This window comes from Crotalus tigris, unplaced genomic scaffold (assembly GCF_016545835.1).
Source record: "Crotalus tigris isolate CLP2741 ecotype Arizona unplaced genomic scaffold, ASM1654583v1 scf7180000017546.9332058, whole genome shotgun sequence".
NCBI lineage: Eukaryota > Metazoa > Chordata > Lepidosauria > Squamata > Viperidae > Crotalus > Crotalus tigris.
The window spans coordinates 5,336,907-5,362,639 of NW_024096465.1; the positions used below are offsets into that span (position 1 = coordinate 5,336,907).

The 25,733-nt window shown below is 40.9% G+C and overlaps 1 protein-coding gene across 5 annotated transcripts in view; it reads right to left on the reverse strand.

The window, feature by feature from the left end:
- CHD7 (chromodomain helicase DNA binding protein 7) overlaps positions 1 to 25,733 on the reverse strand; it is a 204,175-nt gene that overhangs the window by 177,470 nt on the left and 972 nt on the right. For 3 of the 5 annotated variants that reach the window (XM_039335786.1, XM_039335771.1, XM_039335763.1), the window contains exon 2: positions 24,121 to 24,224. The exons of 1 other annotated variant lie outside the window; for it this stretch is intronic. The gene's annotated coding sequence lies outside the window, so the exon portion shown is untranslated. Of the gene's footprint in view, positions 1 to 24,120; positions 24,225 to 25,534; position 25,733 lie in introns of those variants that run through there. One more of the 5 variants, XM_039335781.1, reaches the window with a different exon arrangement.

Sequence of the window (25,733 nt, forward strand, 5' to 3'; positions counted from 1 at the left end):
AGCCACGATCTCCCCTCCCCAGCCACCCAGCCCATCCGACCTACTCCTTGCTTGATTGGCCGGTAGCCCAAATCCTGACTATTCTTTTCTTTGTTGTCCTCCCAATTCAAGCAGCGGCAGTGGCTTGAGTTTCTTCGCTCCATCCAAAAGGAAGAAATCGAAGATGCAGATGCGCTATTCGCTCACATGCATCTACTTTATTGAGAGCTATCCTGCTCTGCTCCTCAGTTTCCTTCCACTTGGATGCAGTGGAGAAACTCAAGCTCCTGGCGGCGACAGCCACCTGAGTGGCCATGACCCCCCCCAGCTAGTCACCCAGCCAGCCCGATCTATTCCTTGCCAGACTGGGCTATAGCCCAAATCTTGACTGCTCTTCTCCTTGTCTTCCTAACTCAAGCGGCGATAGCGGCTTGAGTTTCTCCGCTCCATCCGAATGGAAAGAAATGGAAGCACAGAGCAGGATTGCTCTCAAGAAGATGCAGATGTACTGCTTACTCGCATGCGCCGGCCTTATTGAGAGCAATTCTGCTCTGCACCTCCATTTCCTTCCTCTCGAACAGAGCGGAGAAACCCAAGCCACTGCCGTTGAAACACTTTTTATCCGAACAGAGACCTGACAGACATTGGAAGCTCCATGTGACTGCCAATGGGGTGCTTCAGAAACAGAGCATTCCTCTCTGTTTCTGAAGCGCCCCACTAGTGTCACACAGAGCTTCAAATCTCTGTAGGCCTCTGTTCAGATAAAAAGTGTTTCAGCAATTATGGGGCAATTCAAAACATAGCAATTCGCTACGTTTCCAAAGTTCCCACAGGCACTCAAACACCTTTTATCCAAAAGGAGACTTTGGGGAGATGGGAAGCTGCATCTGTGTGCAAAAGCAATGCTTGAAAACAGCGATTTGCTGCATTTCCAAGGGTCCTATAGGTGCTCAAACACCTTTTATCCAAATGGAGACCTTGATGAAATGGGGAGCTCCATCTGTATGCAAACACAACTCTTTAAAATGCAGCAATTCACTTCATTTTCAACCACCCCATTTGCTCACAGATGGAGCTCCTCATCTCCCCAAGGTCTCTATTCGGATAAAAAGTGTTTTGGTGGTAGCAGAAAGGAATTGGGGGGGAGAGCAGGAAACAGGCCCAGAGTTTGCACAGAAAAGGAAAGTTTCTGGTCCGTGATCTCACAAGATTTCAGGTACCCATTCTCTGCAAAAGAGGATGGGTGCCTGAACTTGCATGATAGTATGGCATCCAGGAGCTTCCATTGACTCTCCTTTTCCTCAAAGACACAAATCTCGGCAAAGAGGAGATAGATCTTCTCAAAGTGAATCTGGCATGCCAGGAAGGGAGGGAGAAGCAGTTGTGGGGACTGGGGGAGATAGGGTGAATGTTGCAGAGCCTCTGCAGTCATTCGTAGGAGCAAACAACTGCCATGGTGCTGCAACATTCGTAATTTTGGGATTTTCTCGTAAATACTAGGGAGTGCTTATTGCATAACTTCGAACGAGCATTAAGTGAACGCTCATAACTCGGGGATTACTTGTATTTACAAAATTAGCTCCTATCATCTGTACTACTAGCCAAATTGACTGACTGGAGTTTGTAGTTCAGTATAATTTGAAAGGCACCATGTTGTTTATTTTTAATGCAGGAAGTACTAATATGGACAAATAGTGTGCAAATTTAATAAATCCATTTGTTTCCTCGGTATAGACAAATGACTTGCTCCCTATACTACAGGAAATCCTACTTGCGTAAAATTTCTTTTTACCCTCAAAATATTTTCACAATACATTAGAACTGAACTAATGAAATCAGTAAGAATGAGGCATCCGCGGAGGCAAATCTATCCAGCCTGTAGTGTCTCACGAATGGGGAAGGCGAGGACCAGGTCGCCCCCTACAGATATCCCCAATGGATGCCTGTGAGGCCACGCTGCTGATGTTGCAGCGCTGCAGGTGGAGTGAGCGGTGATATGTCTAGAGACTGACAGGGAATGTGATTGGTACGCTCTTGCAATGCACGCCTTGATCCACCTGCCTATTGTTGAAGACGAGACCTTCTGTCCCATGGAAGAAGGTTGAAAGGAAATAAAGAGCACTTCCGACTTGCGAAAGGCTGAAGTTCGCTTGAGGTAATGTCGCAACGCCCTTCGAACATCCAAGGTGTGCCATTGGAGCTCTAACTCCTGAGATGGTCGAGGGCAAAAATTTGGGAGAATCACCTCCTATGATCTATGGAACAAGGAATTTACTTTCGGTATGAAGAATGGATCCAGTCTGAGGAACACCCTGTCATTGTGAAAAACGCATAGGTCCTCTCTGACAGAGCAGCTAGTTCCAAGATGCGTCTGGCCTACGTGACAGCTATGAGAAAGGCTATTTTCATGGTTAAGAACCATAGTCTTGATGGGCTCAAACGGTGGCGAGATTAGGGCCTGCAAGACCCGCATGAGTTCCCAAGAGGGATAACAGTGAACCACGGGTGGCTGGGTGTTAGTCATGCCCTTGATAAAGGCCTGCACCATGGGGTGCTGAGCCAATTGCATTGAATTGTCACATGTAAGCACTGTGGATAGAGCCGCCACCTGCCTGCGGATGGTATTGGGTGCCAAGCCCTTGTCGAGCCCCTCCAATAAATACTCAAGGATTTTCGGGATGGTGATGGTTGAGCAATCGAGGTGCTTTCTTGTGCATCAGTGGCAAAAGTTCTTCCACAAGGAGTCGTAGATCCTGTTGGTTGAGGGACATCTGGAAGCCTGAATCATGGAGATAACGCCCGCCGGATAGGACTCTCAAGTCAGGAGCAGCCGTTCAAATGCCAGGGAGCTAATTGGAGCCACTGAGGGTCCGGGTGCTGTAGATCCCCCTAGCTGAGTGCCACACGATCTGGAAGAATCCTCCATTGCGGGGAGATGGAAAGGCTCATGAGGTCGCAAACCACAGCCATCTCGGCCAGTGTGGAGCAATTAATATCACCTCTGCCCGTTCTTGTAGTATCTTCCGAATAATGGCCTGGAGCATAGGAAGAGGGGGAAAGGCATAGAGTAGGCCCTCCATGGTCATGGACTGTGGGGGGTGTCTGCCTGCTCCGCCCCTGGAGATGGGAACTCCAGATGGGAACACCAGATGAGCCGAGGTGGCGCAGCAGTTAGGGTGCAGTACTGCAGGCCACTTTAGCTGACTGTTCAGCAGATCAGCGGTTCAAATCTCACCGGCTCAAGGTTGACTCAGCCTTCCATCCTTCCGGGGTAGGTAAAATGAGGACCCAGATTGTTGGGGGCAATGTAAATATATACATACGTTGCTTACTGGTGTACACCGCTTAGAGAGTGCTTGCACTTAAAGTGGTATATAAGTCTCATAAATAAATAAATAAACCGGGAGAAAAACCTCGGCAGTTGGGCATTTGCCGGGGAGGCGAACAGGTCCAGCACTGGCAGTCCAAACCTCTCCGAGATCTCTCTGAGTAGATCAGGATGCAGGCGCCACTCTGAATGATCCACTGTTGATCTGCTCAAGAAGTCCGCCTGCTGGTTTGCCTCTCCCGATATGTGCTCTGCTTTGAGGGAGGAGAGGTTGGTTTCTGCCCAAGTATTCAGCAGTATGAGGGACCTGGAACGAGTACCCACCTGTCGGTTCACATGGGCTTTCACTGCCACATTATCTGTGAGCACTAGGACATGTTGTCCCGCCACTCTGTCGCTGAAGTGGCGTAGTGCCAGATGTATGGCTCTGAGCTCTAGCCAGTTTATGTTGTGTTTGAGGTCCGACTGTGGCCATTGGCCCTGAGCTAACTGTGAGTGTAGGTGTGCCCCCCAGCTGAAGAGACTGGCGTCTGTCGTTAGGATAAGCCTGGCTGGTTCCCTGAATAGAGAGCCTTTGGCTATCACTGGGGAGGTCCACCCCTGAAGGGACTCTAAGGTATGAGGCGGAATAACTACCCTCTTGTTGGAGGAGCTGGTGCCCTGTCTCTGAAATGATAGCAAGAACCATTGAAGGGGTCTGGAGTGTAGCCTGACCCATGGCACTATCCCCATATAAGAGACCATCTTTCCTAACAGTTGGGTCAGTGTGGCCAGTGTGACCACACACTTCCTTCATACCTGCTTGATCAGGACCCGAATACTGTACCGACATTCTGGCGACAGGTAGACCCTGCAGAGATTGGTGTCTATGATCGCGCCTAGGTGAAGGAGGAGGGTTGAAGGTTCTGTCTGGCTCTTTTAGAAATTCACTGAGAACCCGTGGTCTTGAATGGTCCTGATGGACAAAGTCAGGTCCGACCGAGCCCTCTGTAAGGATGTGGACTGGATGAGGATGTTGTCCAGGTAACATTGAATCCTTACTGGGACCAGTCTTAGGTGAGCGGCCAGGGCTTCCAAGATCTTTGTAAATACTCTTGGAGCAGACGCAAGGCCGAATGGTATAGCCTTGTACTGGTAATGATGGTTCGCGTAGCAGAAACTGAGGAACCTTCGATGGTCGGGGAGGATGGCGATGTGAAGGTACGCTTCCGTGAGGTCGATAGACGTTAGGCGATTGTGTCTTCTGACGCTGGGCAGAATGGACTGAAGTGTCTGCATCTTGAACTTTTTGTAGACGAGATGAGAGTTTAGTCTCTTCAGGTCTAGTATTGCTCTCCATTCTCCCGAAGCCTTTGGGACAATGAAAAGGATGGAGTAGAACCCCTTAACAATTGTCCCGCCGGTACTGGTTCTATGGCTCTGATTTCTAGAAGGTGATGAATAGCTTCGCTCATGAGCCCTACTTTGATCAGATTTCTGGGAATTGGACAAGAAATGAATCGTTCTGGGGGATGGGATGCAAACTCGAGTGGGAGGCCACCCCTGATGGTGTTGAGTATCCAGGCATCTGTGGCGGTGGCCTCCCATTCGTGAATGAAATAGGTGAATTTGCCCCCTATGGGGAAGGCCGTCCTGGAGTCACTTGTTTCTTCTGAAAGGACGGCCTCCTGTGTCCCGAAAGGGCTGCTTGATCTGGAATTGCTGACGGGGCCTGGGGATGGGACGCTCCAATTGGGGGTCAGGTCTGGAGGGAAAAGGGCGAGGAGGCTGAGCCCACTCTGATCCTGAATGAAACGGCGGCCTACAGGAGTATGGGTTGGACCGCCTGTCCGCCCTTCTGTTGAGGTGGGCCAACACTTTACGCTTGTCCCTGTTTTCCACCAGGTACGGGTTGAGCACCTCTCCAAATAGTTGCCCGCCACGATAAGGGGCGGTTGCCAGGTGCCACTTTGATTTTAAGTCTGCCCGCCATTGCTTGAGCCATAGGAGCCTGCGGGCTGTGACGTTAGAGGCTATGGCTCAAGATGAAAATCTGGCAGCATGTAGTGATGCATCCGCCATGTATTCCAATGTGGCCACCAACTTACCCAGATTCCGGTGAGTATGAACCTGGTCCGGGGGAATCATGGCTTGGAGCTCTCGAAGCCATATAATGGAAGTCCTGGCAAAGAAGGAGGTGGATGTGGATGCCTTCACCAATCATGCCGAGGCTTGGGGAAACCTGCGTAAGGAAAACTCAGACTTTCTGTCCTCTGCTTTTAAGGCCTCAGCCATGTCCCCTGACACAGTGGAAGAGAAAAAAATTAGTGTTAGCGATTCATCAACGGTCGGGACTTCCAAGAGCTCCGACAAGGCCGGGGTGACATTAAATAATTTTTTGTCTGTTCCCCCCAGTGATGGGAGTGTGCCCGGACTACCCCATTGCTTTTGAATGGTGTTCAGGAAAAAGGGGGGACAAGGGATATGTCTTTCCGTAATTGTGGTCTCAGAGAGAAAAGGGGCTTTGAGTCCTGGCTGGTGGAAGGAACCAGTTGCGGCTCCTGATCAGGGCAAATTTTGGCCGAGGTAATTGCCTTCAGTAGAAGTGACTTAAATGATCTTGGGTCGAATAGACCGATGAAGGGAGAGGGGTCTGGAGCCGACTCATCTTCGGATAATTGGATGTCCATTGACCCGTACTCCTTGGGGCCTGAGTCTCTGTCCTGAGAGGCGTGATCAGACGAGACAGATTCAGGATATCCCGGAGCTTCCTCCCAGTAGTGAGAAGGAGTCATGGATGTCACGAATTCTGGTCTGTGCCTCTGGTTGAACCAGGAGGCCATGCCCTGGGCGAACGCTTGAGCGAGTAATGCCTGCAGCTGCTCTGGTCCCACCCCTTGAGGTTCAGTGGAACGAAGTCCGGCCGCTGTTGGTGTGAACGTGGCCTTTGGAGCTGGTTGGACCCTGGGGGAAGTGGTCAACCATTGGGGGCTTGGCCCCTAATTGAGAGGTGAACCTTCTCCCAGCCTGGCTTCACCTTCCGGAAACCAGGTCCGTTGGACTAGGGAGCTGGATGGGGCCAGCTGCGGGTTAAATAGTGAACCTTCATGTGGAACCGGTGGGGGGCATGGACCGTCTCACTTGTGTTCAGCTGTTGAGCCTTGGAGAATTGATTCTCTAAGGCTAGGTGTCTCCTGCTGGCCTCCTTCTCAGCTGCCTTGGAGGGCCTCTTTCCAGGAACAGCTTTGGCCTTGGCCTTAAGCTTTCCTGCAGCCTCCAATTTGGAGGACTTGGGGTTCCCTGGCACGGGATTGCCAGGAGCATCCTGCATGGTCTGAGGTGCCGCGTTGTCTGCCATCATGACAGAGATCCCTCAGTGTTGTTTTGAGAAGGATCTCAAGGTATGGGAGGAGAGTGATGGGTATGGTTGTGATCCCAGATACTGAAAGAAACCAGTAATTGCTCTAGACTATGATGGCCACTGGACCAATATTGACCTCTCGCACACCAAAATGCTCCTGATGGCTATCGATGCCTGAGAGTGCACTGGTGGCGCAGTGGTCAGACAGATGGGACATCCAAAACCACAATTTGGTGAGCGCCGGCACACACGTCCCTTTGACAGAGGCAGGAAATCACCTTAGTAATCAGTGAGGTTTAACTATGGCTATAGGCTTGTACTGCAGTGATCTATGGGCTCACAGGCTAGGATCCTCTTGATCCCTTGATAAGTATCTCTAGGAAATAGGACTAGAAGATTACAGGATTGGTACTGCTTGCAGGAGATCTCCACCGGTTAAGGTGATCTTGCTAGTGGGGGAGGGCCTCTGAACTAATTCCCTCCCTATGTGGCCTGCCTTTGTTGGAAGGGTAATATCCCCACTGCCTGGAGATTTGCCGGTCAGCTGGCCTCTGGCTAAAGCAGAAAATTCCTTTAAAAATGCAATACTACGTTGATTTCCCCACTGCCTGAGTCTCCTGTATCAGCTGACCTCCAGCTAAAGAGGCAAAATTTAAAAGACAAGGCTGCGCTGGCTGCGTGGTCTTCAAAATGGCAGCCGCGACTCGCATGGCAAGAAAGGACCTGTAGTGGAGGCCTTGGGGTCGAGGCTTGGCTGGCCGACCCTCTGCTGACCTAGGGATGGCATCCCTTGTCCTCACTGGTCTCTGTGGGTGCTGGGTTTGAAGGAGGCTGACCGTGCGGTCCCCAAAATGGCGGCCGCGACTGACACGCCAAAAAGAAACAAAAATGGGACCGCAATGGAGGCTTGAGGCCGGTGTTCAGCAGGGCGACCCTCAGCTGGTCTAGCAAGGTCCTTTATTCCATGCAGGGAACACTGAGCCTAGCGTTTTAGCAATCTGAGGAAGGGGAAGAAAGCAAGGTCCTTTGTTCCTTGCAGGGAATGCTGAGCCCAGCGTTTTAGCAATCAGAGGAAAGGAAAGGAAACTCAAATGGGCTGGGGCAAACTGAGGAGAGGGAAGGAAAGCCTCTGGGCATTTGGAGCAGCGCTGATCCTAGCGCTGTAGTTTAGCGGTAGAGAATCCATGAAGGGGAAAAAAAGGAAAACTACAACCTGTCCAGAAGTCTGATAAAGGAGCCAACCACAATCGTGTCTTGCTGGGCTGAAGACTAAGTCGTGTCTGGGAAGCACAGGGCCCAGCAGGAGGCGTGGCTACTTTGTCAGACTTAATCTAATTGGGCAGGAAGACAATCTAAACCCATTCGTGGATTCTCCATCATCATGCTGGAGAACAACTAATTTTCTTTCTACAGAGGAAGAAAGTGGAATAAGATGGGCTATGGCACTTTTTCAGTAACCTAACATATTGGATAGGATTTCTTTCCCCTTTCAAATAATAAGAAACTTACGTTTTTCCAGGAAATAGAATCTGGGTCTCACAGAAACTCCAGTGAAATTCATAAATCTAGTGGGAAAAGATGCAAGCCATCTCTCTTCTCCATTACCATTTTGCTTATATAATGCTAAGATTGAGTAACTCATGGTCAAGTTTCTTTCCATTTTCTTTTTTTACTGAATGATGAAGGTGGTTCTTTTTGCAAGACCCATTTTCGAGGGGGGGACTCATAAAGTCTTTTGGTCTGTAAATGAAATCTCTATACAAATCTAAACTACAGTTTTGAGTACTATTTCAGCAAGCATTTCTCACATATTCTAGTAAAGTGATAAATTTGCTATTCTTCCTAATTTTGTTTAAAACATACCAAAGCCCTTATAATATGTATAATTATATTTAAGAAATGCCACGTGTTTATTATTGTCAGAATAATTATGCTTTAGCTTTGTGATTAATCTTGATCAAAAAGGAAGAGAAGTCTATTTAAAAAATAGCATTGCATCTGTACAGGTCTTAACTGTAAATCAACATCTTTTAATACTTCTATCAAATAATTGGCCATATATTTTTATTCTACTATTAGACTAAATGGTCATAAATGGGAAGACTGGAATAGACATAACATTTTCTTTAAAAACAAAACCTCCAAAAATCAGAAATCCAACATTTAGTAGCAAACTAAACCTCAGTTTGCTAAAAGATATAAAAGCTGCTCTAGTAAAAATGGAAAAAAGTAGAGGTAGTCCTCAACTTACACCTATTCGCTTAGTAACTGTTCAAAGTTACAATGGCACTGAAAAAAGTGACTTATGAACATTTTTCACTGTTGCAGCATCCTCTTGGTCACATAATTAAAATTCAGATATTTGGCAATGGGTTCATGTTTATGATTGCACTATCCAGGGATCATGTGATTGCCTTTTGTGACCTTCTGACAAGCAAAGTCAATGAGGAATCCAGATTCACTTAACAACCATGTTACTAATCTAACAACTGCAGTGATTCACTTAACAACTGTAGCAAGAAAGGTTATAAAATGGGGCAAAACTCAGTTAACAACTGTCTTGCTTAGCAATTTGGAGCTCAATTATGGTTATAAGTTAAGGGACTACCTTTAACTCATTGAGTTAATTTAAGTTGCTTCGTTCTGTTACTTAATATATAACTTGACTGATATACAGTTCTGTATTACATTTTCTATTCTCTACAATTTGTTGGAAATCCATCTTTATAAATTTTACTATGAAAATATGCAAGGTTAATTCTACCTGGCTTGCAAGTTTTGCTATGATTGCAAACCTTGCTGCTCATCCACATATTTCCTTCTCTCATTTGACTGTTCCCTCTCCTAAGTCTTCTATTCCTGCATCCAGAAATATCAGTGAGATGCTAACCCAGCTCCATCTGTTGGCCATTAAGCTTAGAAAGCTTTGATCCTTCTAGGTCTTTTTAGGTAACTTCATACAGAAAAAGAAACTTATCAGATTAAAAAGTATGCAAGCCAACCCAATAAAGTTTCACATTTTATACCACTTATTATCGAACTGTTAATTAATAAAGCTAAAAGGGCACTTCAAAATTCTTGATATATCCATCGATACATAAATCATATAGTTAAAATACAAGTATCTGTAATAAAATTCATCCCATTTCAACCAAGAATAAGCCAACTAAAAATAGCCTATTTTTAAAAAGGGCAAGTTATGTAGGTAGTCTTCAACTTACAACCATTCTTTCAGTGATTGATCACTGAAGTTACAGCTATTGCAGCATCCCTGCAGTCACATGACCAAAATTCAGGTATTTGGCAACTCACCCACACTTACGACTGCAGGGGTGCTTCAACTCCTCCCATCTATGACATTTGGTCTGCTGCACTCCACATTTCCCTCCACTCCAGCTGACTGTCACTATATTCTTCCCATTGTTGCTGGAACTTCGTGAGACAGCTACTGGCCATATGAGGCTTTTTTCCCAAAATCATCTACAGCAGTTTCCTTGCGCAATGTAGAGAAGAGGCCTCCTGTGGCCAGCAGCTGCTTTGTGAAAGGGAAGGGTGGGCACACCTTGTTAACAATGGGAAAATAGCAATAGCAATAACACATAGACTTACATAGCGTGCTTCACAGGGCTTTACAGCCCTCTCTAAGGGGTTTACAGAGTTAGCATATTGCTCCCAACAATCTGGGTCCTCATTTTACCAACCTCAGAAGGATGGAAGGCTGAGTCAACCTTGAGCCCATGAGACTCAAACTGCCAAAATGCTGGCAGCCGGGAGTCAGCAGAAGTAGCCTACAGTGCTGCATTCTAACCACTGCACCACCAGGGCTCTTTTTTCACCAAGATGGTGAAGCTGGGGTGGGAGTGTGCAGGGTGGCATGATCCTCAAAGTGCACAGTAACAAGGGTGATTCCTGGGGCACTGCAACTTTGTGCTCTGCTACTGGAGCTTCCCGGGAAGCTGAGGTTTTATACTTAACTGCTGGGCTAGGCTGGAGGAGCAGAGGCTTTATGGGGCAGCTGTGGCATTGCACTGCATTGCAACTCAGGGGCTTATTGCAAAGTAAATTCTGGTGCCAACTGCAGTTGTAACTTGAGAATTACTTATATAAAAACATTTTATTACATCTTTCTGATTGCATGCAAATCATTGCAGGCCAAAGTTTGGTTGTAGTAGCAATTATTTATCAGCACAAGAAACCTCTTAAACCAAATCAACTATTATTATTTTTAATGCCATCCACTCTGATTGGCAGCTGAATCACAGTCTTTCAAACTTTTCTTGGAGGTATTAGCTATTCTATTGGGAAATACATATTTATTTATTTTTCATATTTCTGAACTGCCCATCTCCCTCAAAGAGCAACTCTATACTCAATCTTTAAACTTTGCATTCAGTAAGATGCCTTGCAGATTTGATATGTGAGAAAAGATAGTTTACGGCTACCATTTACTGTAGAATAAGTAGAATAGAAAGGGAAGAAATAGAAATGGCTAAGGTTAAGTATGGGAAATAATGGTTTACCACTAGGTCTGAACACCAACATTCATATACAAAATTTTCAAGTGACTAATTTTAAGGAAAACATGGAGGTACTGTAAAAAAACTGTTACAATTCAGGAACCAGTTAACATTTTACCTGACAGTAACTTCAGTGTATAATTAAGCTCATCCTTCCATGTGCATACTTGTCAACAAGCAATCTGAATACTATGCACAGTATAACCATACAGTCCTTCCCTGTAAGAAAAAGGTTTCATAAATTGGTCCTAGCTATATTTAGTACCTATATCAAGTTAACCAGCATATAAATGGGGCAGGCAAAAGCACTTTTAAGAAGCTGTCTTATATAAACTTGAACTATTCGTCCAACTATTCTGTCTCAACTTAAGCTGCAGTGGTTCTCCAAATATTTCTGAGAAATGTCCTTATCCAATTTCAAATGCTATTCATTGAAAGTTAAAACTTTTTATATGCAAAAAATGTACTTGTGCACTATAAACAAAAGAGCATGACAGTTGTATATAACTGTTCAAGCATTCCAAATTTTTATTTAAAATTGGCAGTACCTCAGAGATAGATTACTCAGATGTAAATACTACATTTTGTCAACTAGAATATAATTTTCAGATATTTTTCATTAGTATAAGTCAGTGCTTCTCAAATAGTGGGGCGCGCCCCCCAGGGGGGGCGCGAGGCCCCGTAAAGGGGGGCTCGTTTGACCTCGGCAAATATTGTCATATTGGATTTCTAGATCGGATCATCCGACTCACTCGCAAGCGGCAGCCCGACGCGGAGGACAACATGACCGCCAACGCACGTGACACATGCAAAGGACCCGATTGGATAGACATGATGCTCTATCCTGATTGGCCAAACCCGCCCGTGTGACTTTTAGACCCGGAAATCGGTCCTCTGTACAGAAAAAAAAAATTTACAGTCGCGCGGGGGGCGCGAAATGTTTTCTTCTTCCTAGGGGGGCATGACAGAAAATAACTGAGAAGCACTGGTATAAGTCATGTTACAATTAGATACATAACTCCAATTTTAAAGTCACACAACTGGTAAATGAACTAAGTCAAAGCTATAGAAAGATTCCATAATTCATCATAGTTCCATTAAGTTCCGTTAGTTCAATCAAAACTAATTTTAAAATATTTAGAATGCCACATACAAATTGTTTTCTAATTTATTTTAGAAACTTTCTCCTTCGGTTTGAGTTAAAATAAACTTCACACACAATTTTGATACAACACTATGAAATGTTATTATTTTACTAATACATAAATCATATAGCATAGTTATAGAAGAGGGAATGATAAAATAGTTTTTTGCTTACCAGACACTATATGGTAAATAAGATCAACCAAATTAATTGTAAAGATAGAATAAATATGGTGTAAAGCAAACATAGCTAAAATAAAATGACTATTTATTATGCTCAAAATTTACATTGCTTGGCCTTAGTTATAGGGATGATTTCTGAACTCTTTATCAAGAATATAAATGATAGAAATTCTTTATGCTGGAAATACTACATTTTATAATGGAATTTGTAAATTTCAGAGCAGCCAGTCAAATCAAGTTTTTATTTCTATACAACCCACTGGAAATTCAAACTTACTCAAAAGAGAGGGTAGGTTAGCAGTTCTGAACTTTAAACTGTATTACCATGCTAATTGTTTAACCTGGGTCTCAGAGTGGATTATATCTCCTTATGGCTCAGCTAATTCTATGGAAGGCGCAAGGCTTCCAGATAGTCTGCATAAATATCTCTGGTTGATACAAACAGAAATAAACAATTTATAAGAAATTATGCAATAATAAATAATATATTGATGTGTGGTATGAACACAGAAAAATAGTAAGTCCAGATTTCTCCCTTCTCACATTATTAAATGTCCGTTAATAAAAAAAGTGCAAAGAAACTTGTTCAATGGTGCAGACAACTACAAACAGTCATTGGAATTCATATTTATATATGACAACTGTAGTGAAACTATGATATACTCAAAAGTGAAAAGGTTCAATGCCATCCATAATGGGGATTGGTTGGTGAAGATGATGGAGTAGCTTGCAAAGATAGCTAACTTCCTTGATCAGAGAAAAGACAGTATCTACATTTAGAGTTGTCTGGAAACCCTTAGAGATGATTTGCATGAAATGGAAAAAATGCACTTATGACTTGTGGTTTTCAAGATTAGAAAAAAATGGATATTGGAAAAAAGTGAACATTTTTGTAATAAATTTTGTAAAGAGATAATTTTGTAATCATACATATACAATATTTGCTGCAGAGAAAATCAGAAGTTTTTATTTATTTATTTTAGTCTTTCCCGTTCCACTTTTGTTTTTCCTTTTTTCTTCTCCTTTTCTTTCTTTGTTCTATTTCATGTTAGCTGTTATGTTATGATTAAAACCTTCAATAAAATTTAGTTTTAAAAAATCTGCATGATCAAATGAATGAAGAATCTGAATGGAGTAATAGAGATGCAAAAATGATAATTTCAATGTAAAAAGAATATTAAATTTATTCTGAATAAATTGCAAAATTGGATAATTTCTTCTCTAAAAATTGTTGGAAATATAATGTGCAGGTCAGATCATTTTTTCCATATCTGGTAGCAATGTTTTAAAGCTCAACAATTACAATGAAAATTACAATGGATAACAAAGATTTTGTAACTTACAGATTTTTGGCTGCTAATCATGCAAATAACTTGTAATTTAACCTATTGAATACTGTTTTATAAAAATCTTCTGTCTTTATACTATGTCAATGTACATCCTTCAGTGTCTATTGGCAGACATGAAAGAAACATAAAAACATGGAATTGCTATTGAAGCACATCTAGTACACTAGGTTCAATTGGAATATCAATAAATAGTGGCTCTGTGTTTTGAATGCATCTCGTATATATACCAAGTACTGTTTCATATGCAAATGGGACAGTCACAAGAGAATCACATTACATTAAAAAAAATGGCCATTCTGAAACAATTTGGTTCCAGAACAGAAATATGTGGCCAATGAACCACTTGTTAACCTGGAAAAGATATTTTTGTGTCCACTTGGACAAGAAACATGAAGTTTAATTTATTTGAGACCAATGTTTCCTGGAATAACTGATGCCAATGCATTTTTGTTGGTCCACAAGTCAGATACATCATCAATGACTAGTGGTTCAAAACGTTGTTAGTAGGGACAGAGAAAATTGCCTAGAAAGTATTCAAGGATGTAGTTGAAAATTTTCTTGGCAATTACAGAACACCAAACTACATTCCACTAGTTGACAAACTTCTTACAGCATACAAGACTATGAAATGTCACTTAAGATTCATTTTCTGCATTCACCTGGATCTTCTTTCCCAATAATCTAAGTACAAACAGTGATGAAAATGGTGAAAGATTTCACCAGCACACTGTCACAATGGAAAAACGGCATCAGAACAACTGAAATTCATCATTACTGGTTGACTATTATTGGACACTGCAGCAAGATGCATCAGATACCAAATACAAATGAAATCAACAGTAATACACTTTTAGCCCTGTTGAACTCATGCAGCATGTTGGAAATATTATGCAACTAAATATATCAGAGTTATTAAAAGTTTTTCATTATTTTTCAAGATTCCTGCATAATAGCATCATTCCGAAATTATATTTGGTTCAGTTTGAAGGGGGTCTATCATAATCCCCAAATGTTTTCAAATAGCAAAACTTCTGAAACAATCCTTTTTGTCCAGTGTTATTCATATCAGAATGAAACAAATTGCAGGAATAGAATTCCAATTCCCACTCTTATTAAATTTTGCTAAACCACATATTCCTTCCAGGTATAATGAATTAGCTTTGTACACATTAATTGCTACAAGGTTATTTTATGTTTCTTACTGGAAAGATCATTTGATTCCCCCTTTGGAAGTACAGTTAACTAAGTTGTGGGATTATGCTTTTTTGCACTTTAAATCTCACATCAAAATTAATCCAAAGTGAAAATCATTTCTGGACAATAATCTGATATATTGATTTCTACCTCAATTAATTTTTTGAAAGGGAGAAGGGATTATATAGAGCAGCGGTTCTCAATCTATGGGTCGCGACCCCATTTGGGGTCGATCGCCCATTTTTCGGGGGTCGCCAAAGGCGGCGATCCGCCATTTTTCGCGGTGCCGTGCATGCGCACTACGCATGGGGGCTGCGCATGGGGGGGCGGCACCGTGCACGCGCACCACGCATGGGGGCGCCGTGCACGCGCACCGCGCATGGGGGGGCGTCGCGCGTGCGCGTCACGCATGGGGGCGGCGCCACGCATGCACGCTGTGCGGGGGGCGCCCCCATGCGCGCGGCCCGGCGCATGCGCAGAACGTTTGTGTGACGGGGGTTGCCGTCACACAAACGTTGAGAAGCACTGATATAGAGAGTTCATGCTACTATCTTTTATGGGATATTTAAATCCAAACAGACTTTCAGTTTTGACTTTGTATTGTAGCTTTTGTGTGGTGATGTATATTGTGTTGACCATGGTTCTTGGTATTTACCTTTGTTTATACCTCAACCATGTTTTAAGCTATTTACAGCAATATATTCAATTTTCATAATTTATTACAGTAATGATTTACCAGAAAGCCACAATCTTATTGATTTTTTTAGTTCCCTTGTTTACTTATTTATGCTTTATTTTTGTACTTTTTATTTTTTTTCCTATTTTCTATTTGTGTTTATACACTTTTCTAAAGTTTTTTAAATAAATTAAAAATGACCTAACTCAATGGAACTGGTCATTGGGGTCTACTTCAAGGTAATTTTGTTATAATAGAGAAATCTGACCACAGACATGAGTTTTAGGAATGCACTGCTACTCACTGTCACTGTTATGTGATGATTCACTCCTATGTATTATGAGCAGACCAATTCCCTACAGATTGCCAATTAAAATTAGTTGCATATTAATGAGATGCAAAAAGGGAAAACTTGACCTAAGTATACTAGAGAGGATATTCAAAGAAAAATAGAGTCCTGAAAACATTATTGTTCACTTAGCAGGTGTTTTAATAAATCTTACAACAGACAAGTGTGTGAAAACATGCTTTGGATTCTGCATGTGATTTAATATACTTGTTTCTATCATACTTTATCATCAAATGTTTTGATCAATCAAAATAATAAAAAACCATTATGTTCCCGTGGAGTTTTTTATTCTTTAGAAAGGCTAAAAAGCCACTATCAGAACATCTTTTCTGAAAAGAGAATATTCTATCAACACAGACTAAGATTAAATCTCTCCAAAACAGTGGTTTTGAAACTATGGATCAAATGAATCCAGGAAAGCATCACTGACTACCAGTTGGATTCCAGGTGTGATTCAAGGTGCTGGATGTCACCTTTAAAGTTCAAGATGGCTCCTGACTGAATTGTCGGAGTGACTGTTTTTTTCCATATTCATCTGCCTGTTGAAACAGATTGGACAAGGTTAACTTCATTCAGGTTCTAGGAAATGAGCATTTCAATCGCTGACCACATGCTCTGGAATTCTTCCCTTTTGAGATAAAGTCTACTCCTTTTGTTTTGTCCCAGGTTTCAGATGAACTGCCTTTACACTCTAGTCCAAGAGAAAGGCATGCTTTTAATATTGTTATATACTGGTGAATTCCAGAGAGTAGCTAGAAGAGATAAGAATGCCTTCTTAAATGAACAGTGCAAAGAAATAGAAGAAAACAACAGAATAGGGAGGACCAGAGATCTCTTCAAGAAAATTGGAGATATGAAGGGAACGTTTCATGCAAAGATGGGCATGATAAAGGACCAAAATGGCAGAGACCTAACAGAGGCAGAATAGATTAAGAAGAGATGGCAAAACTACACAGAAGAACTATACAAGAATGAGCTTAACGTCCCAGATAACCACAATGAGATGGTCACTGACCTCGAACCAGACATCCTAGAATTTGAAGTGAAATGGGCCTTAGAAAATCTGAGCAACAACAAAGCTAGTGGAGGTAACAGTATTCCAGCTGAGCTATTCAAAATCTTAAAAGACGATGCAGTAAAAGTGCTACACTCAATTTGCCAGCAAATTTGGAAAACTCAACAGTGGCCACAGGATTGGAAAAGGTCAGTTTACATTCCAATTCCAAAGAAAGGCAATGCCAAAGAATGTTCAAACTATCGCACCATTGCACTCATTTCCCATGCTAGTAAAGTTATGCTTAAAATCCTACAAGCTAGACTCCAGCAGTATGTGGATCGAGAACTACCAGAAGTACAGGCAGGATTTCGAAGAGGCAGAGGACCTAGAGATCAAATTGCCAACATACACTGGATCATGGAGAAAGCTAGGGAGTTCCAGAAAAACATCTACTTCTGCTTCATTGACTATGCTAAAGCCTTTGATTGTGTGGATCACAACAAATTATGGCAAGTTCTTAAAGAGATGGGAATACCAGACCATCTTATTTGTCTCTTGAGAAACCTATATGCAGGTCAAGAAACAACAGTGAGAACTGGACACGGAACCACTGATTGGTTCAAAATTGGAAAAGGAGTCCGGCAAGGCTGTATACTGTCGCCCTGCCTATTTCACTTATATGCAGAGCACATCATGAGAAAGGCAGGGCTAGATGAATCAAAAGTTGGAATTAAGATTGCCGGGAGAAATATCAACAACCTAAGATATGCAGATGATACCACGCTAATGGACTGCAAGGCGTTCAAACCGGTCAGTTCTAGAAGAGATCAAGCCCGACTGCTCTTTAGAAGGCCAGATCCTGAAGTTGAAACTCAAATACTTTGACCACCTAATGAGAAGGAAGGACTCACTGGAGAAGGGCCTAATGCTGGGAAAGATTGAGGGCAATGGAAGAAGGGGACGACAGAGAATGAGATGGCTTGATGGAGTCACTGAAGCAGTAGGTATGAACTTAAATGGACTCCAGAAGATGGTAGAGGACAGGAAGACCTGGAGGAACGTTGTCCATGGGGTCGCGATGGGTCGGACACGACTTCGCAATTAACAACAACAACAACAACTGGTGAATATATGACTTTGGGGCTTTTTTAAATCTCTTATGATGCTGTTATAATTTTTATTATCCTTGGTGAGCATATTTATTTGTACTGAGAGAGTTTCTAAGATGTTTCTGATTGTTAGTCACTCATAGCCTTTGGTACACAAATATTACTACTAAAAATAAGGCAGAGAGGAATGATCAATTGTCTGCAGAATATTGGAGGATAAAAGTGTGGTCTTGTCTACAAAAAGAAAGAGAAGGAAGGTTGAGAACACTAAGACCAGTAGTGTTCTGGTCTGACATCAATATTTGTAGTTTGATGTGGGTAAGGCACCAGGCTTGAAAGCAGGAGACCATAAGTTCAAGCCTTGCTTTAGCCATGAAAGCCAGCTGGGTGATTTTGGGCCAGTCACTCACTCAGCCCAACCAACCCAGCCCAACCAAAAGGAAGGTGTGTTGGATGTGTGCCACCTTGAATTATTTGTAAACATTTATAAAAGTAATAAAGGTGGAGAGATGGATAGATAGATAGACAGACAGACAGATGATAGATAGATAGATAGATAGATAGATAGATAGATAGATAGATAGACAGACAGATAGATTTGTGAAGATTGTACAGCAGATCCTAAAATCTGTAACCAATAATTACCAGGTCAGGATGAACTTGTAAGAATATATGTCATCATATTAATCTTACTTTGAATTTCTTAGTAGATTGTGGGAATGCTCATCTGAATCTTAACTGAGTAAAGTAACTTACAAAATACTTTATGATATTCTGATTAGTATTCTACTTACATATGGGATAGATATCAGGTCTAGTAGGAAGAAGCACAACTGGCTTGAATATAACAGTCAAATATTGCTAATCAACTGTTATTCGTAAACTGAAGTATTGAATGATGTGTGTCTCAATCGGGGCAATATATTCTACCTATTCTTTTATTAGTGAACTGAATTAAGAAGTGAAATAAATGAAATTTGCAATGTACAAAACTAGGCGAGATAGATTCTATCTATCTAGCAGGAATAACTGAAAATATTGTTAATGGTTAAAAATGGTCTGAAGTAATTAAATAGAGAAAAATGTTAAACTGCATCAACAAAAGTATATTTTTAAATCATAAGAAATGCTTTATTGTATCTTTCACTGCTTAACTCAGCTCAAGTTCTGTCATCAATAATGGGACCATATTTTTAAAACAAATCAGAGGAACTCCAAAAAGCTGCAGAGATGAGCAACAATAATAACAGTATTGGAAATTTTATATGAGAACAAATTAAGAGAAAAGGCAGCAGGACCTATTAAATGATTCCAGAATGCAAAATAAAGAACAATGTCTTGTTATAGGAAAATAAATTCTAGGAGCAATCAATTAATCAAGGTAGCAAGTTTTCCTTCAGAGGGTGGATAGATTTCTTTCACAGATGTTATAGTTTGAATTCCTGCAGTGAGAAAAGGGCTGGACCTATGACCAAATAACCATTTTCAAGTTTATAAGTCTATGATTCTAAGATCAAGCAGAAGCATAACCTTAAAAGTTCATGAAATTAACTGCAAATAAGAAATTAGATTTGAAAAATAGCAATAGCATTTTATTAATTCCAAGAATAAAATATTCATAGCTTCCCAAATTTATAAATTCTAGTAATAAGAGTTGAGAATGCCATCTTTTAAAAATCTGGAAATCTTAATTGTCCACTACTATTATCACCTAATAGATGGGTTCATAGTTATGTTATTTTCTAAAACAATTTCAACTTTAACGTTGAAGGATTTTTTCCTTGATTTGGGCACAAGTACATGTACATAATGGTAAACAATATTCATAATCCATGCATTCACAAAAATGCACTATATCAAAAAAGATATTCACACTATCAATACAGTACGCTGTTCATAGTAAATGTTACTAAACTATGTAAAACAGAGAAACTGAAATTTCAAAATTTCTATACAATATACCACTTTCCACTTATTTTTAGACCTAAGCACCAAGATCAATTTTTTACAAGCTTGGTCAAGTTAACATCTATAGTGAAAATTCTGCAGAAAGATCTCACCAAATACTCTTACAGGTTTACTCGCTCTGAAAATTCATTCTATGTCTGAGATAGAATAAAGACAACCTTTCATAGAATATTCAAAATGTGTTTTTCACTATTCAATTTATCATATTCCAATTCTGTCCTCTTAACTTTGGACTTGGGTTTTAGAACAATGGGGAATCTCTAGGATAAATACTGACTATTTTTGCCACAACGTTTTTTCAATTTCCTGCTGAACTGATATTCCCTAGTGTGTTCATTTCAAACCCGTTTTCTTATACAGGACAGCATCTTTTATTTGAACATATATCATAGTTTTTTGGGTACATTATATCAGATTCATTTTCATGGGAATTATGGATAGATGTTGTTCCTTTTATGTACACATTATTCTACTATACACTCTATCTTGGAATACTGGAAGCCCAAACAGGAAAACTTCGCCAACCATTAGACAAACTTGGAATATTGGCATTTTCCCTTTTTCAATTAGGTTTAAATTCAAGGATCTCATGAGACCAAACTCTATATTTTGGCTGAGCTAACAACAAAATACAGGTAGCCCTCAATTTACAACCATTCATTTAGTGTCCGTTTGAAGTTACGACACCAAATAAGATGACTTATTACCATTTTTCACACTTACGACCATTGTAGCATCCTCACAGTCATGTGATCAAAATTTGGATGCTTGGCAACTAGCTTGCATTATGATGGTTGTGGTGTCCCAGAGTCATGTGATTACTTTTTGCTATTTTCTGACAAGCAAAGTCAATGGGGAAGCCAGACTTAACAACCATGTTACTACCTTAACAATTGCAGTGATTCACTTAACAAAAATAGCAAGAAAGATGGTAAAATGGGGCAAAACTCACTTAACAATTGTCTTGCTTAGCAACAGAAATTTTAAGCTCAACGGTGATTGTAAGTCGAAAACTATTTGTACTATAGTGGGAGAGTCAGCTTCATAATTCAGCTGATTCAATCTAATTTCAAATTGGTTTACCACTATATCAGAAACTCTGATTCATATGGTTTTACGAAAATTGTAAATATTCAAAAATGAATTAAAAGTCCCAAATGAACAAAGTAATCTTATAGCACAAAGCCTACAGAAAATAACAAAACCACTTCCATTTTATTACACTATCTACTCTTTATTTTTAATTTAGGATTTTAAAAGATCCAAATTATGCTTTTTAAGTCTAAAATTTCGAAGTATGTAAATCAAAAAGATAGTACTGAAACCCAGAAACTAACACATCTTAACTGCTTAAAATTTTGGGAATGTATTTCAAACTTTAGAATATTTAATTCAGAAAACTGATTTGTAGTAGATATTAGCAATTATCAAATCATTGATCAGCAGGATAAAAGAATATTGTATTTTATTTCTATTTTAAAGTCAAAATAGTAGATGGATTCATAATTTATGATATCCTATAATATAATCTTAGTTGCGTTTGCAGTTGGATGAATAGACAATTGTAGCTTATTTAAGAAACCATAATACATAGTTAACAAATAATCTGCTTTCAATGAGATGATAAGGACATGCTACAAGATGTGCTGGTAAGAAAAACTACATAATCTTTCCAATCAAATACACACACACACACACACACACACACACACTTCCATTAAACAGTGTAGAAAGAAAAAAAACTTACAATAAAAGAGGCAAGTCTATGTTCTAGTCATGGGTTTGGGTATATTTTGTAGTTATTTCAGTTATTACTGAACATATGTAATCTGTAACTGAATTTTATAGTAATAGACAAATATAAAGCATCACTACTTAATACTGTATGATTATCCAAAAGAAAATTTCTGGGATACAATATTTCTTTTGCCCCTAAATCACTATGCATAAAACATAATGGTTGCTTCAAAAATGTTGACTATCTCTCTGAAAGAAACTAAAAGCAAACAGACCGTTCAGATATGGTTGATGGTAATGCATGGCATCAGAATACTTCTTCTAATCACCTCAAAACATTAAAACTGCTGCAGACATATCACTGAACTAAAGTTCCTAAGTTGAGGGTATGTTCTATAGCAAGGACTGTTCTGCACTATGTGGTAATCATGCTTGTTGTGGGTACAACTGTGTTTCCTCAATAGAACATGAAATCTGATATGCAATTTCAAAACACCACACACAACTGGAATCTCCTATTGAGCCCTTGTTTCTACAGCTATATACAGATGTTTGTGCAAGATAATTTGCATGGTTGATCAAGATGTGGCAAATGGAATGTCCACATAAAATCTAGAACCATATTGAAATAGGTATGAGGTTTCTACAATCCAACATCACTGAATTAACTAGATTCATAAATCAAAACTTGAAGGTAAAGCCCTACCAAATGCTTTGTTGATCTCCATTTTTCACATCTCTCCAAAATAGCTTACAAGTTCTCCCCAGAAACTAATGCCATAAAGCTTCAAATTCCAATAGATTTAGAAATCAGACAAAACTTATGCCTGTTATTGTCTCTTAGAGGGAAAGATATTGTTTCCTTTTAGAATATTATGCTAAGTTCAAAGACTGAGCATAACTGTAAAGATAAAGCAGACAGTTTCAAAATGGAGAAAGGTATTTCCCTGTCCAGTGCTGCAGAAAACCTCTCAAGAGTCTACCTCCACCTGAACTTTCAGCAACTGAAAGATGCATTTAGCTTTACATCTATGAATCTTCGACCACGTAACATGTATCTAATGTCATGTTTTTTCCAAAGAATATTTCCCATTTAGATCCTGAAGACTTTTCAACTTTCTCAAATCTGCAGTGCAAACTGTGGGAAACTGCAAGGTTCTTTTTCTACATAAGCTGAAAGAGTTTCTGTTCAACTTCCAGATTCAGACAAAATTAACAAATAAATGTTTTATGTTATAACAGTGCAGTCTGAATCTTCTAGAATTTTTCTATCAATCTGCAAAACAGTAATCACCAATCAATAAAATCTCATTGCCTTGGTAGAGTTTTAGAATAAAAATGTTATAAAATTCTCAAGTTATTGTGAGTTATTAGCTACAACAGAGTTGATTAAAGGATGTCTTCACTCATAGAACACAATTTTCAGATGTGGTGCAGTGAGTTTGAAGACTACATTTAATTGCAGATCTTAAATATGCTCTGTATCTTGTTTCAACAACCATTTATTTGAAAAATCAATAAAAGCATTCCCAACAATAACCTGTTTAAAGAATTGCATGAAAGAGGTAGCAAGAGTTTCTAAAACTTGTCTAATATTTCTAACTAAACTTAGGAAATTGATAACCTTTACAAAATGAGTTCCCCTAGATCCTAGAAATAGTAACATAGTAAAACATAATAGTAAAAAATATGATATTTGTGTATTTTTAAGTATACAGATATTCTAAAAATGCTGAGTTCAGGAAGAGTAAAAAAATATTTTTTTGAAACGAGACACGTACAGTAAGAATTACACTCAATTTCCAATTATTGGTTTTATGTTTAAAAGAACAAATTTATCAAATATAAGTTATATTCTGAATTATCATTAAAATGATGGCCCAAAAAGCAATTTTGTTTTTAAATATGAGTGACAGTCCATAGTTTTTTTTTGGGGGGGGGGAACTTTCATAGTCTTGATGCAAAGTTGTGGTCTCTGCATATCCTATAAAGGAAGGCAGAATTCTCAGTTGTATTCTTAACAATGTATTCAGCTACATTTAGCTTTCAGCCTTTTTATTATCATTGTCAATGAATGGGGCCCTAGTCAAATTAAGCTGCCATTTTAGGTTAAAGACTAAGAGCCTCTGCTGTTCAGCAATAAAACAAGAATACTTTAAGCAACAGATGTAGTATTCTAACTGGAAAATTATGAATCATGGCTTCTACAAAAATAATTAACAATCTGATTTTTAAAATTAATAATACTCACACATTACTGCAAACTAACTGGCTTTATAATTGGGATAAATCAGCTACCCATGCTGCTAGAGTCATAGTCTCTATTATTTTTTTGTCTCTGTTACACCGGATGATCTGTGAGAAAAGAGAAATATTTCATTCAACTTTTATTCTTGTATTTATTGTACATATTATGATACATACAAATAGATTCTTCAATTAAAAAGATGAGTTACAGCTCAAAAAATAAAATTAAGGAACTCATTTCTTTTGCAGGTCAGGGCAATTACTGATTTGAGATTTTAACTTTCCAAACTGAAATACACAAGGATCAAGTATTGGGAGGGGGGGTCACTGTCGTTTTTTAAACTAACTAATCCTACTAAAAAGCATATTGAATAGCTCACCAAACAAAAACAAAGGCAAGCTAGAAAGTGTAGACTGTTGCACCTAACATTCCCTTAATATTTCAAAGGAAACTCCCCGTGTCCTGCTACTTTTCTTTTGTCTATTGTCTCCTTAAAGAAACTACTTTCAAACAAAGCGTGAGCAATATTCAAAAGTGCTTTGGAGAAACTCTCCAATTTACTGCCTACCCAGACCGTCCCATAAGCCTGGTGTCTCCCCAGGACTGCCCCCATTCTCAGTCTAAGAGGGTGTCAAACGCTCCAGGAGACTGCCCCTTATGCAATACCATCCAGGGGGGAAAAAATGAATGCAGTATAATGATGGCTGCTCCTTCTCCGAGACCCACTCACAACACTCTCCCCACCCCCCTCATCAACTCCCCCACCAACATCCACCTCTCCAGCGTCCACTTCCCACTTCCACCAGCTCAGTGCCCCGCACCAACGCACCCACCAACCCCAGCCCGACAGAAACCAAATCCCCGGCTAGCCCCTTTTCCTCGGCTGAATCAAATCTAAACAGACACACTCCCTGACCGCCTGGCCTCAAACCACCTTTTCCGCTCACCCTCAAAATGGCCTTGGTTTCGGGAAGGGAGGGGGAAACTATGAACACCATAGAAACCTTCTCGGCGACCCGCTTCTGACCAGGGAAGAGACAGAAGCGCGCAGGCGAAAGGTGGCGATGGGGGGGCGGGGGGGAGGAGGAGAAAGACATACACGGAGAGAGAAAGGGAAGCAGACTTGGTCCGCGGGGTTAAGTCTCTATTATGTTGTTGTTGCTGCTGCTGCTGCCGCCGCCAGCCCGCTTAGACAGCGTCTCTCTCCCTTCTTCCCTCCCTCCCCCCCCCGTTTTCTTCTTGGGTTGTTAGGAAACAGTAGGGAACCCCTCCCCGAACCGTCCCCCGCGTGTGACTCCCGTTTCACTCCCACCGCCAACCTCCCCGCTTCTCTTCAGAGAAGACAAATAACCCCGGCGCAACCTCGTGCCTCTCCCCCACCCAACCACCCTCTTCCCCCCCCCCGCGCCACCATCACCTCCATTTCCTTCAGCTCCCTCGCACTCCCTCTCCTCTTTCTCTCCTTCACTTCTCCCCTCCGCCTCCAATGGCTCCATGTGTCCGCGATGAGCCCCCGGAACAGGCTAGCGGGAGGCGGGGAGGGCCGGCCCCCGCACTTTGTTAGCGCTTGTTGTGCTGCCAGGGCCAGGAGCGCTCGGCATGGCCAGCAGGGCGGA